The sequence below is a fragment of the Lissotriton helveticus genome, chromosome 4_1, assembly GCF_964261635.1.
Source record: "Lissotriton helveticus chromosome 4_1, aLisHel1.1, whole genome shotgun sequence".
Lineage (NCBI taxonomy): Eukaryota > Metazoa > Chordata > Amphibia > Caudata > Salamandridae > Lissotriton > Lissotriton helveticus.
The window spans coordinates 1099771585-1099785485 of record NC_136063.1 but is presented as its reverse complement, the minus strand read 5'-3'; positions in this window follow the sequence as shown (position 1 = coordinate 1099785485).

The following is a 13901-nucleotide window of genomic DNA, read 5'->3' as shown; positions in this document are numbered from 1 at the left end:
TCGAAAAGTACCTGAAAGCAGAGGGGACAGAGTCTGGGTCACTCAGCAGTGACCAGGGTGGAACCAGGACGGAACCAGGCAATGTCGGGCGCAATCAGGTGGTCATCGAGGAGCTTCTCTCCGCTGTCACGTGGGCTCTGGGGCATCTGCGACGTCCAGGAGCGGGTCACGATCTGTCCCACGAGGGCTCTCACCGTCGGCGCAGTCGGCTTCAAGTTTGGAGCAAACAGCACTTGGCAAGAGCAATCCACGCGGAACCGGGAGATTGCTTCTCACTCAAACCAGGAGGGTCAGAGTGGGGGCTCCTTTTTAGGGGAGCTGGTGCAAGTCTGGGGCAACCAGAATCGCAAGTCGTTTTCAAAGTTTCGTCGGCACAGGGGCCACTAGCCGGCTGGCAAGTGACCGGGCCAACGCATTGAGCCAAATGGAGCAGAAGGGCCCCACGCAGCACTCGTCGAGTGTGGAGGGCTGAACTTCGGTGCAAGAGTGGCTCAGGGTTGGGGCTTCTCAAACCCCGGTGTACAGCTTCGAGGGTTACTCGTGGGCTGCACGGTCAGCGTCTCGTGGTCAATTCAAGATGGCGTGCCCCACGCTTCCGGTCGCCTCCACGGGTCTCAGCTCTGCAGGGACTGTGGATCGGGCTGTTGGAAGGCAGGCAAGCTTGATCTCGTCGATCTCTGTCGCTCGAGTTCCGGCGGGAACTGCGACAAAGCAGACGTCGATGGCTGGATGGTGCCTGTTTGCACAGGGTGGTCACTCCTTGACCACAAGGGAGATTCTTCAGTCTTCTACGTTGAGTAGGATGTCGAAGGGTCCAGAGTTTCGTTTCTTATGTTTCATCAGGCAATCTGAAGTGCATTGGCACTGCTCCCACTCTTATTCGAATCTGGGGGGCGTGATTACCTGCTAGGTCCCCTCCTATGGGTGGGACCCAGGAAGGGGGTGGATACACCCCTTTCCTTTGATCCAGGCCGCCCTGGCACGAGGGCTGGAGTGCCCCAGAACCGGTTTGGCCGGATTATGCAAGGGGCAGCCTTGTGCGCCCCAAGCAGTGTCTGGTTTCTTTCAAACCTCCCTGCTACAATCCACTATCTCCTGTCTGGAGGGTGGTAACACCCCCCTGCGACAGGAAACCCTTTGTCCAGGCCCCATTTGGCTGAGTTTCGGTCAGCTGCAGGGGGTCAGACTCTTGTCTGTGGCAGAGGCATCCATTTTGTGGATCTAAGGTCTTTTTAGAAATTAACCGCATTTAAGCAAAGTAACATGTCTTACCCCTCTAGAGGGGTGGAATGCTATCCCCGTCGCCAGAACTGGCGAGGGGATAGTATTCCAAATCGTATGACACCTTACACGACATGTTTTGATAAAGCCAAACCAAAGTTGCTATATAACCGCGAGGATTATAAGGCACTTAAGAGTATATGGTATGGCCTTATCCTGAAACAGCTTAGGGAGTTGTTCCCGACGGCTGCAGACAGGCTCAGCTCATGCTAGAGCTCCATCTCACATTAAACCACGCACTCTGCCTCCAGGATTGATGAGGCCTTCCATAGGAGTGGCTCACAGGTTAATATGTGTCCAGATATAGGTTTAGATATAGGTATACTATATCTAAGCAAGGGGTGATTACACCACCTTACCCCAGCTGAGTGATCAGCCAGTTGTGTCAATTTAAGAACCAGCCAGGGGTGGCAAAAGATATGCTGCAGCCCCTGGTAGGCCTTGGTGGCCCCTATGCCCTGGGCACCTATAGTGCATTATACAGGGGCTGACAAGGAGTCCATTTCCAATTGTGGTATGTACCTAGGGTACATGGAATCCATTTTACAGAGAAAGCAGATGGCCTGGGGCCCTGATTAGCAGGGAACCAGGTCAACTAAGTCAAAAACCAGCTAAACACAGGCAAAAAATCAGGGGTATCCATAGTCAGGTAGCCACCTTCCTACATAACCCCCCCCCCCCCCAAACGAAAGGAGATAAGGCTATCCTTGGCCAGGTAAGCCTATATTGCCTGAGTGGCCATATAAGGAAGTACCTGCACTAGCATGGGTACCCCCTGTCTCATGGTCCACTAAGCAGTCCCTCACCCTTGGGGTATTAGAGGGTCTCCACCATAGGGAATCACTACCTTGGGTGTGTTTATGCAAAGTTAAAGGCTGGTTTGGATATGGAGTATTGAAGTGAGGCTCTACTAATTTAGGGCTTAGCTTCCTCCAATTATCTTCCACCATGTGTGCCTTTCTTTCTTTAACTGAGTTGCACTGTGCTCTCAGGGTCAGCCTCTGGCTACCTAAAGCTGGAGGCTGGGTCCCTCTGTTTGGCTTGCTGGAGGGACAGTTCAGGTTTGGGCCCTTTGGGTCCCAGGTTTGGCTGTGCCCAACAGAATCCATCTGGGGGAGGTCCCTAACTGTTTTTAAGGGGGCTCCCTCTAGAGTTTTTAAAGTTTTCACCTCACTAGGGCTACTAGTTTTGGTGTCCCTAATCTGTTGATGGGGGTGCTTTATTTGACAGGGGGGCCACTGGGTCTCACTGTCCTTCTTGTTCTCTGCAGCCCTGGGCTGGCTATGGCAAGGTAGAGAGGGGCAGGTTACCTGCTCCAGACTGGGTCCCAACTGAGAAGGGTCCACCGCCATCAGAGGCTCTGTCAGGCCAGGCCTAACAACCTCTGGGGAAGTTCCTTCATCAGGGGTAAGATCAGTTCCCTGAGGAGGCTGATCCTGTCCTAAAGTCTGGTGAGGGGGAGATTTCTCTTCCTCCTCCATGCTCTCAGTTTGTGTGGAGTTATCCATCATTTCAGGCTTCACAACACACATATCAGTTTGAGTTTGGGCTGTGGCCATCACAGCCCCACCAACCTTTTCAGGAGGAGACTCAGTTTGGGTTTCTGCTGTTATCATAACAGCTTTGCTATTCTGTTCAGGAAGAGCTTTTGCTAAAGATGGGGCAGAGAGTTTCTCAGCCCTACCAACCTTTTCAGGAAGGACATCTTGAATTGGGGCTGTAGCCATTACAGCCCCACTAACCTTTCCATTGGAATTTACCATTCTAGAATGGATTTCCTGTTCAACCTCAGCCCAGGCTGAGATTTCCAAATCATTTCCAAGTAGGCAGTCTACAGGCAAGTTTGATGACACTGCCACTCTCTTTGGGCCAATGACACCTCCCCAGCTGAGACTTACTACTGCCATGGGATGATTTGTTTTGATGCCATCAATGTTTGTTACCTGGTATGTGGCACCAGGTAAAAGTTGCTTAGAGGGGACTATACAGTCAGCCACCATGGTGATGCTAGCCCCTGTGTCTCTAAAAGCTTCAACTTTCAAACCATTGATGATGGGTTCTTGTCTATATTTGCTCAAAGTATTTGGGCAATCATAGAAGTTGGCAAACCCCCTGCCAGTCTCATAAACAAGATCATTTGGGGATGGGGACCTGGATAGGCCAGGGTCCTCCTGGGCTCCAAAAGTAAACCCACCCAGATTCCTGGGTGTGCTCCCACCTCCTGGGGGATTACTGCTGACAGTAACAGGAGGTGTTGGAGCTGGCTTTGGAGGTATGTTTTCTTTATTGCCATTCTTGGGACAACAGTTGTCTGTTTTGTAATGCCCAACCTGTTTACAGACATGACAATAAGGCTTTTTCTCTGTTGAAGAAGTGTCTTGGGACCCACCCCCATTCTTGGAGTTTTGGGGCCCTGGGGAGTCTTTTCTTTATTTTTATCCCCACCCTTATCTTGAGGCTTGACAGACTCCTTCTTCTGGTTACTGTCCTGATTCTTAGGCCTAATCCTGGTTCTGACCCACTTGTCTGCCTTCTTTCCCAATTCTTGGGGAGAGGTCAGATCAGAGTCCACCAGGTGCTGGTGTAAGAGCTGGTTCTGACAATTACTTAGGATCTGCTCCCTCAAAATCAAATTATACAATCCTGTAAAGTCATGTACTTTGCTGCCATGTAGCCAACCCTCCAGAGCCTTAGTTGCACAATCAACAAAATCAGTCCAGTCCTGAGTCTGTGTCTTCTGGGTGTCTCTGAACTTCAACCTGTACTGTTCAGTGGTTAAGCCAAACCCATCTATTAGGACACTCTTCAGGACTTTGTAATTGTTTGCATCCTCATGTCTGACAGTGAGGAGCTTATCTCTCCCTTTCTCTGAAAAGGAGTACCATAAGATTGCTGCCCACTGTTCCTCAGGAACCTGCTGTACCATGCAGGCTCTCTCAAGAGCAGTTATCCACTTGTGGATGTCATCCCCTTCCTTGTAGGGGGGCACAATCTTTGTCAGGTTTCTACTATCATAGGACCTGGGTTTCTCTTTAGGAATATTGCTGCCACCAGTGGCATCTAAGCCACACAATGTTTGCTCTCTTGCCAAGGCAAGTCTAGCTTGAGCCAAGGCTACCTCCTCCCTCTCTATTTGGAGTTTGACAGCCCTCATTCTGGCCCTATGCTCTATCTTCTGAGAAGCAGTCATGCCTCTCTGAGATTCTCTTGAGGCACTAGAAATATGAGAGTCCCCTGAGGGAGATCTCACTCTTCTGTTGCCTGGGAGAATGTTATAGGGTCTGGGGAGGTGCTGGCCCTCTCCATTCCCAAGTAGGTTTAAGTTGGCCTGGCTAAGCCTGGCAACTATAACCTGGCTACCCCTCTGATCCTGATCTTCTGGGTCCTCTACATCTGAGTCCTCTTCCCCCGCCTCTCCTTCTTCTCCTTCTTCCTCCTGAGGGGTATCAGTTACAGGGGGGTTCACTCCATCTCCTGACTCTAAGGTAACTTCATTCACCTTCTCTAAGTCATCCTGCTCTAGAATGGCTATCAGGATAGGACAGGTGGGACTTCTGCCCCTTTTTAACCCTCTTGAGATGCACAAGGCAATCAAGTCCTTTCGGGTTAATTTGTCATAGCTGGAAGTTGCCTTGGTAAGGTCAACTGTCACAGGAGTGGACCCTGAGGCTACTCCTGTGTCAGACATGACTCTAGTGTGGTGTAAGTGATGTACCTACCTACACTAAGTGTTTTCCTACTGTACCTTGCTAGTGAGTTGTAGTCAGGGTGTGCTAATCCCTTTAATCTACAACTACTAAGTTCAGTAGAATTTAATATGCTAAGCTTTTGATTTATATGTACCTAGAGGTACTTGATGTGATCTTTCAATTTGATAAAAGATTGCAATGGTAAAACAACAGCAAGCTCAAATCCGCACCGCTGCTCACCAATGTGAGAAGTTGGCCTGATAGGGGATGTTTCCAATTCTGGAACCACCTGTTATCAGACCAAACAAACCCTTATGGTGTCTGGTTGTAAGTCAACCTTATTAGACAAGCTATCCTAGGGGTAGCATGGACTAAGCAGCCTAAAGGCTTAACTTAAGAGGTCGTGTTAAGCGAGCTGTTTTACCACATACAATCCTGTAATATCAAATGAAAGGACACCACACAAGTATATATTATAAAAAAATATGTATTTATTACTAAAAACAATCCCCAGTATTCTTTATGAATAAAGGGGCACAAGCGTTAAATCAAAAGCACAGTTTAAACATACAAAGTTGCACAATTATGGATGAGGGCGGGTGGCCACTCAAACCATATACTAAACAAGTGGTATAAGAGATGCCACTCGAACAGTGGTTAGGCCTAGGGCCTAGGGAATCGCTGGGAGCAGTCGGGACAAGCAATGCTGAAGTCGGGAAAGGCCCACGGGATTCGGGAGCAGTGCGGAAAGCGCACGCATGCACCAATGTTAACCAATGGTGCGTAAAAGTTGTAAAGTTAAAGTTTAAGGACACTTCCGCTGAACCTAGAGGAACAAAACTTAAGACACAGACCCTAGAGATGTGTACCAGTGTGGGAACACCGGCGGAGCAAAGTTACCTCACCCACAGGAAGCGGGTGCACAGGGTCGAACTTGAGGCGGGTTTCGTCACGCTAGCTCTTGGTGCTTGAAGCTGAAAGGGCTGCAGGCGGGGTGAAAGAGAAGTGTCCGGTGGAGTCCAAGGGTGGACTCGAGTCGAAAAGTACCTGAAAGCAGAGGGGACAGAGTCTGGGTCACTCAGCAGTGACCAGGGTGGAACCAGGACGGAACCAGGCAATGTCGGGCGCAATCAGGTGGTCGTCGAGGAGCTTCTCTCCGCTGTCACGTGGGCTCTGGGGCATCTGCGACGTCCAGGAGCGGGTCACGATCTGTCCCACAAGGGCTCTCACCGTCGGCGCAGTCGGCTTCAAGTTTGGAGCAAACAGCACTTGGCAAGAGCAATCCACGCGGAACCGGGAGATTGCTTCTCACTCGAACCAGGAGGGTCAGAGTGGGGGCTCCTTTTTAGGGGAGCTGGTGCAAGTCTGGGGCAACCAGAATCGCAAGTCGTTTTCAAAGTTTCGTCGGCACAGGGGCCACTAGCCGGCTGGCAAGTGACCGGGCCAACGCGTTGAGCCAAATGGAGCAGAAGGGCCCCACGCAGCACTCGTCGAGTGTGGAGGGCTGAACTTCGGTGCAAGAGTGGCTCAGGGTTGGGGCTTCTCAAACCCCGGTGTACAGCTTCGAGGGTCACTCGTGGGCTGCACGGTCAGCGTCTCGTGGTCAATTCAAGAAGGCGTGCCCCACGCTTCCGGTCGCCTCCACGGGTCTCAGCTCTGCAGGGACTGTGGATCGGGCTGTTGGAAGGCAGGCAAGCTTAATCTCGTCGATCTCTGTCGCTCGAGTTCCGGCGGGAACTGCGACAAAGCAGACGTCGATGGCTGGATGGTGCCTGTTTGCACAGGGTGGTCACTCCTTGACCACAAGGGAGATTCTTCAGTCTTCTACGTTGAGTAGGATGTCGAAGGGTCCAGAGTTTCGTTTCTTATGTTTCATCAGGAAATCTGAAGTGCATTGGCACTGCTCCCACTCTTATTCGAATCTGGGGGGCATGATTACCTGCTAGGTCCCCTCCTATGGGTGGGACCCAGGAAGGGGGTGGATACACCCCTTTCCTTTGATCCCGGCCGCCCTGGCACGAGGGCTGGAGTGCCCCAGAACCGGTTTGGCCGGATTATGCAAGGGGCAGCCTTGTGCGCCCCAAGCAGTATCTGGTTTCTTTCAAACCTCCCTGCTACAATCCACTATCTCCTGTCTGGAGGGTGGTAACACCCCCCTGCGACAGGAAACCCTTTGTCCAGGCCCCATTTGGCTGAGTTTCGGTCAGCTGCAGGGGGTCAGACTCTTGTCTGTGGCAGAGGCATCCATTTTGTGGATCTAAGGTCTTTTTAGAAATTAACCGCATTTAAGCAAAGTAACATGTCTTACCCCTCTAGAGGGGTGGAATGCTATCCCCGTCGCCAGAACTGGCGAGGGGATAGTATTCCAAATCGTATGACACCTTACACGACATGTTTTGATAAAGCCAAACCAAAGTTGCTATATAACCGCGAGGATTATAAGGCACTTAAGAGTATATGGTATGGCCTTATCCTGAAACAGCTTAGGGAGTTGTTCCCGACGGCTGCAGACAGGCTCAGCTCATGCTAGAGCTCCATCTCACATTAAACCACGCACTCTGCCTCCAGGATTGATGAGGCCTTCCATAGGAGTGGCTCACAGGTTAATATGTGTCCAGATATAGGTTTAGATATAGGTATACTATATCTAAGCAAGGGGTGATTACACCACCTTACCCCAGCTGAGTGATCAGCCAGTTGTGTCAATTTAAGAACCAGCCAGGGGTGGCAAAAGATATGCTGCAGCCCCTGGTAGGCCTTGGTGGCCCCTATGCCCTGGGCACCTATAGTGCATTATACAGGGGCTGACAAGGAGTCCATTTCCAATTGTGGTATGTACCTAGGGTACATGGAATCCATTTTACAGAGAGAGCAGATGACCTGGGGCCCTGATTAGCAGGGAACCAGGTCAACTAAGTCAAAAACCAGCTAAACACAGGCAAAAAATCAGGGGTATCCATAGTCAGGTAGCCACCTTCCTACAATTGTTTTAATTGCAATATCTTCATGTTGCTGCTTAGATGTTTAGCTGCATGATCATTGGCATCCTCATAGTGGACATTCTCCTATTAGTAGGTAATTCTTATGTTTCAGACATGAGAGGAACAGCTGAGTTAGGAGCTGTGTGCTTAAGTCTGGTTTGTATCCGGGAGGGTTATAGATAGTTGCACCCCCAAGTATGTTATGAGTACCATTTGATATTTTGAATGCTAGAATTTCATGCTTCCCCAGCTGAACCACTAGTTCGGGGAGGCACGAAAAACGGTCCTTAAGAAGTATGGCTATACCACCTCCTTTCCTGCCCACTCTATCCTGTTTTAGGATTTGTAAGCTGGTTAGCAGGGCAATGGCGATGTCAGGAGAGTTTTTAACATCTAGCCAGGGCTCTGTAATAAAAGCAAAGTCGGGCTTTGTTTCCGCCAGTACATAACAAATTTCAATTGAAGGCTTTGGTACTGATCTTGCATTAAATTAAATACATTTCAGATAGGGGTCATTCTGGGCAGTGGTGTTCTTTAACCAGTTACGGGATGATACTGCACCATTTGCAGCAGAGACATGAGAAGGGGCCCATCGTATCCCTGGGGGAAGCTTTGATGCACTGTATTTTAGTGTAGGGGAGACGGTCTGCAATATCTAAGAGTTTATTCCTAGAATAGCAGAGCCTGATAGTTTGCTCTGGATTAGGAGATGCAGGGGGGTCTGGCCCCTGGCCCCTGGCCCTGGACGGGCGCAGATGGGTTTGCCTTTGGCGCGCCTGGTGTGCGGCCGCGCTGCGCCTCCGTTTTTATGGCAGCCTGCGTTAATCATGTCAGCTAGACCGCTGACCTTGGATACAGCTGCTTCCGGTAGCTTCCGTTTTCAGCAGGTCCTAAATCACGGTTGTAATCCTCCCACTGTCCCCGAGCGCTGCGTGCAGGTAGGCACTTAGTAGAACAATGTCAAATTCAGTACATATGAACAGTGAAATTGTGCAACAAGTAAAATCGAGTATTGTTAAAAGTTTTGTCAGAACAAGTAAAAAGGTTAATCCTTCGTGCGTGATGCGCTGCAGCTCCGTTTTTATGGCAGCCTGCGTTAATCATGTCATCTAGACTGCTGACCATGGATACTGCTGCTTCCAGTTTCAGCAGGTCCTAAATCACTGTTGTAATCCTCCCACTGTTCCCAAGAGCTGCTTGCAGGTAGGCACTTAGAAGAATACTGTCAAAGTCAATACATATGAACAGTGAAATTACGTAACAAGTAAAAGCGAGTATTGTTAAAAGTTTTGACAGAGCGAGTAAAAAGGTTAAAAAGCGCTATAAGTGAGCAAACTCACTAGTTCAGGCAATCCCGAGATAGAAAGATAGCTTTTGTAAGTAATTTTTTAGAAGTAAGTAATAGAGTAAACATTTTTATTCATAGGAATTGAAATATTTTAAATAGTGGACAACCAGGTAAAATGCAGAGACCCCTTTTTGTCCTTCTAAGAAAAAGGAATTTTTGGGATTAATTGGTTCATACATATAAAGAACATAAACAGTGGGTTTGTGTGGATGTAAATAAGAAAAGGGCAATTGGAAGTTATAGACGTGAAGGGTGCAATGTACACCGTCAATGTATTAGAGACGCAAAGACTTCTTGTCGTGGGGTGAGCCATGAGACAACATTTTCCACCAACTGCCATAGTAACAAGCATTTGCAATGCATTAGGTCTCACATTTACGGGAGTTTGAGCTATTGACATTACAAATGACAATGCCTTTTATTTCTGTTTCCGTTTTTAAAACCTAAATAAAAGGCATTGTTATTTACAATGCCAATAGCTTAAACTTGCGTAAATGCGAGACCTATTGCATTGCAAATGCTTGTTAGGACTTGTGCCCTGGCTGTGGCACACACTGGCTAAACTAGTGCAAATCCAAATCCAGTGGTGCCCATCACGGAGCTGCCTGACACTGCAGTCAAGCGCCGCGGTCGGTAAGGGGAGAGCTACAGTGCGAGCGCCTTCACAGGTGAAAGTGGTCCTGGACTGCGATCAGTGGTGAGGCACTTGCCACTGCACGAGAGACCCCTCCCTCCTTTGATTTACCACAGAACTGTCTACCAATAAATACCCCCTGAGACGAGAGTCAGTCACCTCCATGAGATATCGGCCATAACAGCCCCCAGCATCAACTGGCCGAACGGGCCGCGGCAAGACTTACCTGATGCCAGGGAGGGCCCAGCGCAGAGCGGCCTAGCGCAGAGACAGAGCGGGGTGGGCAGTGAATTGGGTCCGGATGCGCGATCTGTCTCCGCAGGGCGGCGGAGAGGTGCTCCGGCCTCCGTAGGGCACTCGCTGCCCTGTATGGGGCCCCTCCTTCCTGTTCTCCTGCATCGATGAACACCACTGGCTGTCCTCGGAGAGAGAGCACTTCAATACTTGTGCAGAGCAACCCGGTATAGCCCACCACATCAACACTGTTAGTATTCGCCTGTGGGGCCCATACTGACTTAAAGCCACCCACGGCGGACTGGCGGGTGGGCTGCAGAGTGGACCTGAGGTGGGAACAGACTTGGCCTGATAAGAAATGTGTGAGGAGAGGGGCTGTAGATGAGCCCTGGATGAAGTAATACAGGGAACACAGGACATGTACATGGGTTATTATAGGGGCCACATAACAGGATGTCAGTAGGCGGAGTTATACCTTTGCTGGGGTGGGGTGATAAAGGTGCCTACACCCAATGCAGCAAGTAAGTGAGACACTGTGACAGCGTGATCTACTGCCCTAACCACGGGGTCTTTAGAGGCAGACTCACAAGGGCCACAACAATGACACCAAGCACCCCCTTCCGGTAACAGCTACCGTTGAATTCTTCTAGTGAGTTGAGAGGAGCAGCGGTCAGGCTGCAAGTGGTCTTCAAGGGCGTACTCAACGATCAGGCCTGAGGGACTCTGGGCCGCTACGCCCGCTTACCCTGCGTAGCCCCCCATCGAAGGTGAGTGGTGACCACAATATACTGCCAACTGCTTACACCAGTGGGTTCCCTTCACCCCCACTTCTATGGGAAAAACACATGTAAACAAGAGTTGGTATGTGAATACAGCAGTAACCCCAATCACTACCTCAAAAGACGGGGCTTACCAGCCACGTTGCTTAGCAACTAGTGGAGGCGGAGCTGACCAGAAAAGTGATGGCGCTAAGTTGCTGTTAGTACTGCCCGTCTTAGTGTCATGGATGCGCAGTAGCTGCCGGTGCGCTTGGCTAAGGCTCCTGCGTGCCACTTAACATCTGTTATTCCTGGGCCCTCTTCTGCCGCCGGTATATCCGCTCTCCTAACCATGGTGTCTCCCCTTGCCTACGTGATGCTGTGTTGAGATCTCACACTCATGGGGCTCCTACGGATCATGATGCAGCCTAAGTTGCAGCTGCTTGGGGTGCTGGCCTTCGGAGTAGCCATGCTCTTCCATGGAGAACCAAATTCAGAAGCTGGAGAAGTCGCGGGGCAAGCTGGGTAAGAACACTCGCGGTGTACGGATAACGGTGCCAGGGGGTTAAAACGGGATTTATACAAATACAGATGAGAGAACGTGAGAGAGGCTAGGACTCGAGACACAGAGAAAGAGCACAAGAGAAGATTAGAAGAGAATAGGTTCTTTTTGAGAGGCAGCAAAAGAGGCCGATAGAAAAAGAGAGAGTGAAAGAACAATAGAAAAAGAAACAAACAAACAGAGAGGCAGAGAGCAATAACGAGAAAGAGAGGGAGAGGCAAAGAGAACAAGTAAAGCGATTGCAAAACTGAAAGCGATCGCTTTTGGAACATAGAAAGCCGCGAGTGGTGCGCGCGCACCACAGCGAGCCATATGGTTTCAATTATCGCGCCCGTGTCTGGGCACGATAATTGAAACCATATGGCAGGAATGCGCGTAATAGACACCAATAGGCCATGGGCGGAGCAATGCGCCCGCCTTTGGCCTATTGTGTGCTATCTTTAAAACAAACACGTACGCAAAGGCCAACAGCAGGCCACAAAAGTAAAAACACACGCACGAGCATGTACAATTCCAGGGTCCATTTCTGAACCCCAGACAAAAAGACTCTCGCTGCGCGATGCACTGCTGCGCAGTGCAACGCTAGGCACGAGACCTAAAAAATGTGGTATATCTAATTATTTGTCCATGTGACAAAAGGTATGTTGGAGAAAAGCAGTGAGCTACGCATTCGGATGAATGAACATAAATAAGCTGTTAGGACTAAGAATAGCAACTGTCCATTGGTAGAGTATTTTCTCTAAAAAGAGCATAACAAATAGGATATTCCATGGTTGATTTAAAAACAATTGGAGGTAAAGAGAGGAGGTGGTAACATTATTAAGATGTGAAAAATTAGGGGAACAGTTTTTTATGTCTTAATTGAACACACATAGTTTAGGATTTAGGTAGTAGGAAGAGTGGGAATAAGTGATTATGGAATAATGTTGGATTACCATAAGTCTCTTGTTATAAATCACTGCTACATATCTCGCTTTATGTTACTCAGAAATACAACATACACAATAATATGGTATTCTTGGTCCAGTTCTATAAGGTGGGAGTTACGATGAGCTATTATTTGTAAACTGCTTTTGCCGTTTTACTTAACATCAGATGACTAAGATTGATGTTATTTTTAAGTTGGTCAATATTTAGAAAGCTGCCCTTTCTAAAAGAGTTTTTTTTAAGAATTTTGATCTTGAAGCCCCCATTAGTAGAGACATAGCCTGATACAGTTCCAAGAAGGTGCTGAGAAAAGGCAGTTGAAGGTTTTCTCTTGTAGAGAGGAACAGGAAATACATGTGACCTGATAGTTGCAGGGGTACTCAACGGAGATTTTAAATAAATGCGGTTACACCACATCTGCTTTTTTATATGCTGTTCGATAAGTTCAGATTGCAGATAAACACTGATGTACAACGTTCAGAAGTTCCAAACGTTCCTCCTGGCACACTGCTGCTTGGGGGAAGAAGTTCACTTTATTCATGAGGCCATCAGGAGGTAAGGGGACCCTTATCCCCCCACCAGCAGTGCGCCGAGAGGTGTGTATGCAGAGTGATGGCAAAAGGGAGCGTGATCTCCGACCACCTCTCAGCATTCCCACTGTGTGGGGCTCACTTGAGGTAAAAGTAGGCCTTGATGGCCCCTGGACCCTCAGCAGTGAAGGGACTTTATTCCCCAACCAGCAGCGCACCAGAAGGCGCGTTCGCAGAGTGGTGGAGAAAGTGGGTGGGGCGTACGGCGAGTTGCTGGCTTTTTTTTCCCATTATTTTTTACAGAAGGGCACTTCTCTTGGCTGTTTTGGGCCCCGGGAACCCCCATGGCCTGCCCCTTTTTTGGAATTTTTTTGGTTAAAAATAAAATGGGAGGGAGGCTGGGCAGTTCCCTCCCGAGCAACTTCCAGCCCTGATGGCCAGAATTTTCCTTTTGTTTTTTCTTATTTTTTACATAAAGGATGGGCGGCCACATGGCCCCCTTCTCTGGGTCAATTTTCGCAATGGGGACCCCAGTTCCTCCAGCCCTGCCCTTTATTTCTTTTTACTTGGTTGGGAGGCTGCCCTGAGAACAGTTTCGGCCCGAGGACCCTAATCCCCCTGAGCCAGGCCTTTATATTTAAAAAACAAATAAAAAATGGAGGGGGCCGCACGGCACACCTCTCCAAGTCGATTTCAGGCCTGGGAACCCCATTCCCTGGGACCAGGCCGTAAAAAAAAATAGGAGGGAAACACGACCCCGGCCCCCCCCCCCTCCCTGGGCCAACTTCAGCACGGGGACTTCATCCCCCGGGCCTGGCGACTTTGTGAGGGACCATGGGGGGAGACTCAAAGCTCTGTAAGTGTATGACCTGCACACCGTTTAATCTGTGCTAATCAACCCCTAAACAAATTTTAATCAATATGGGATTACCCTGCTGAGGGTTGCGCCCACAGCCC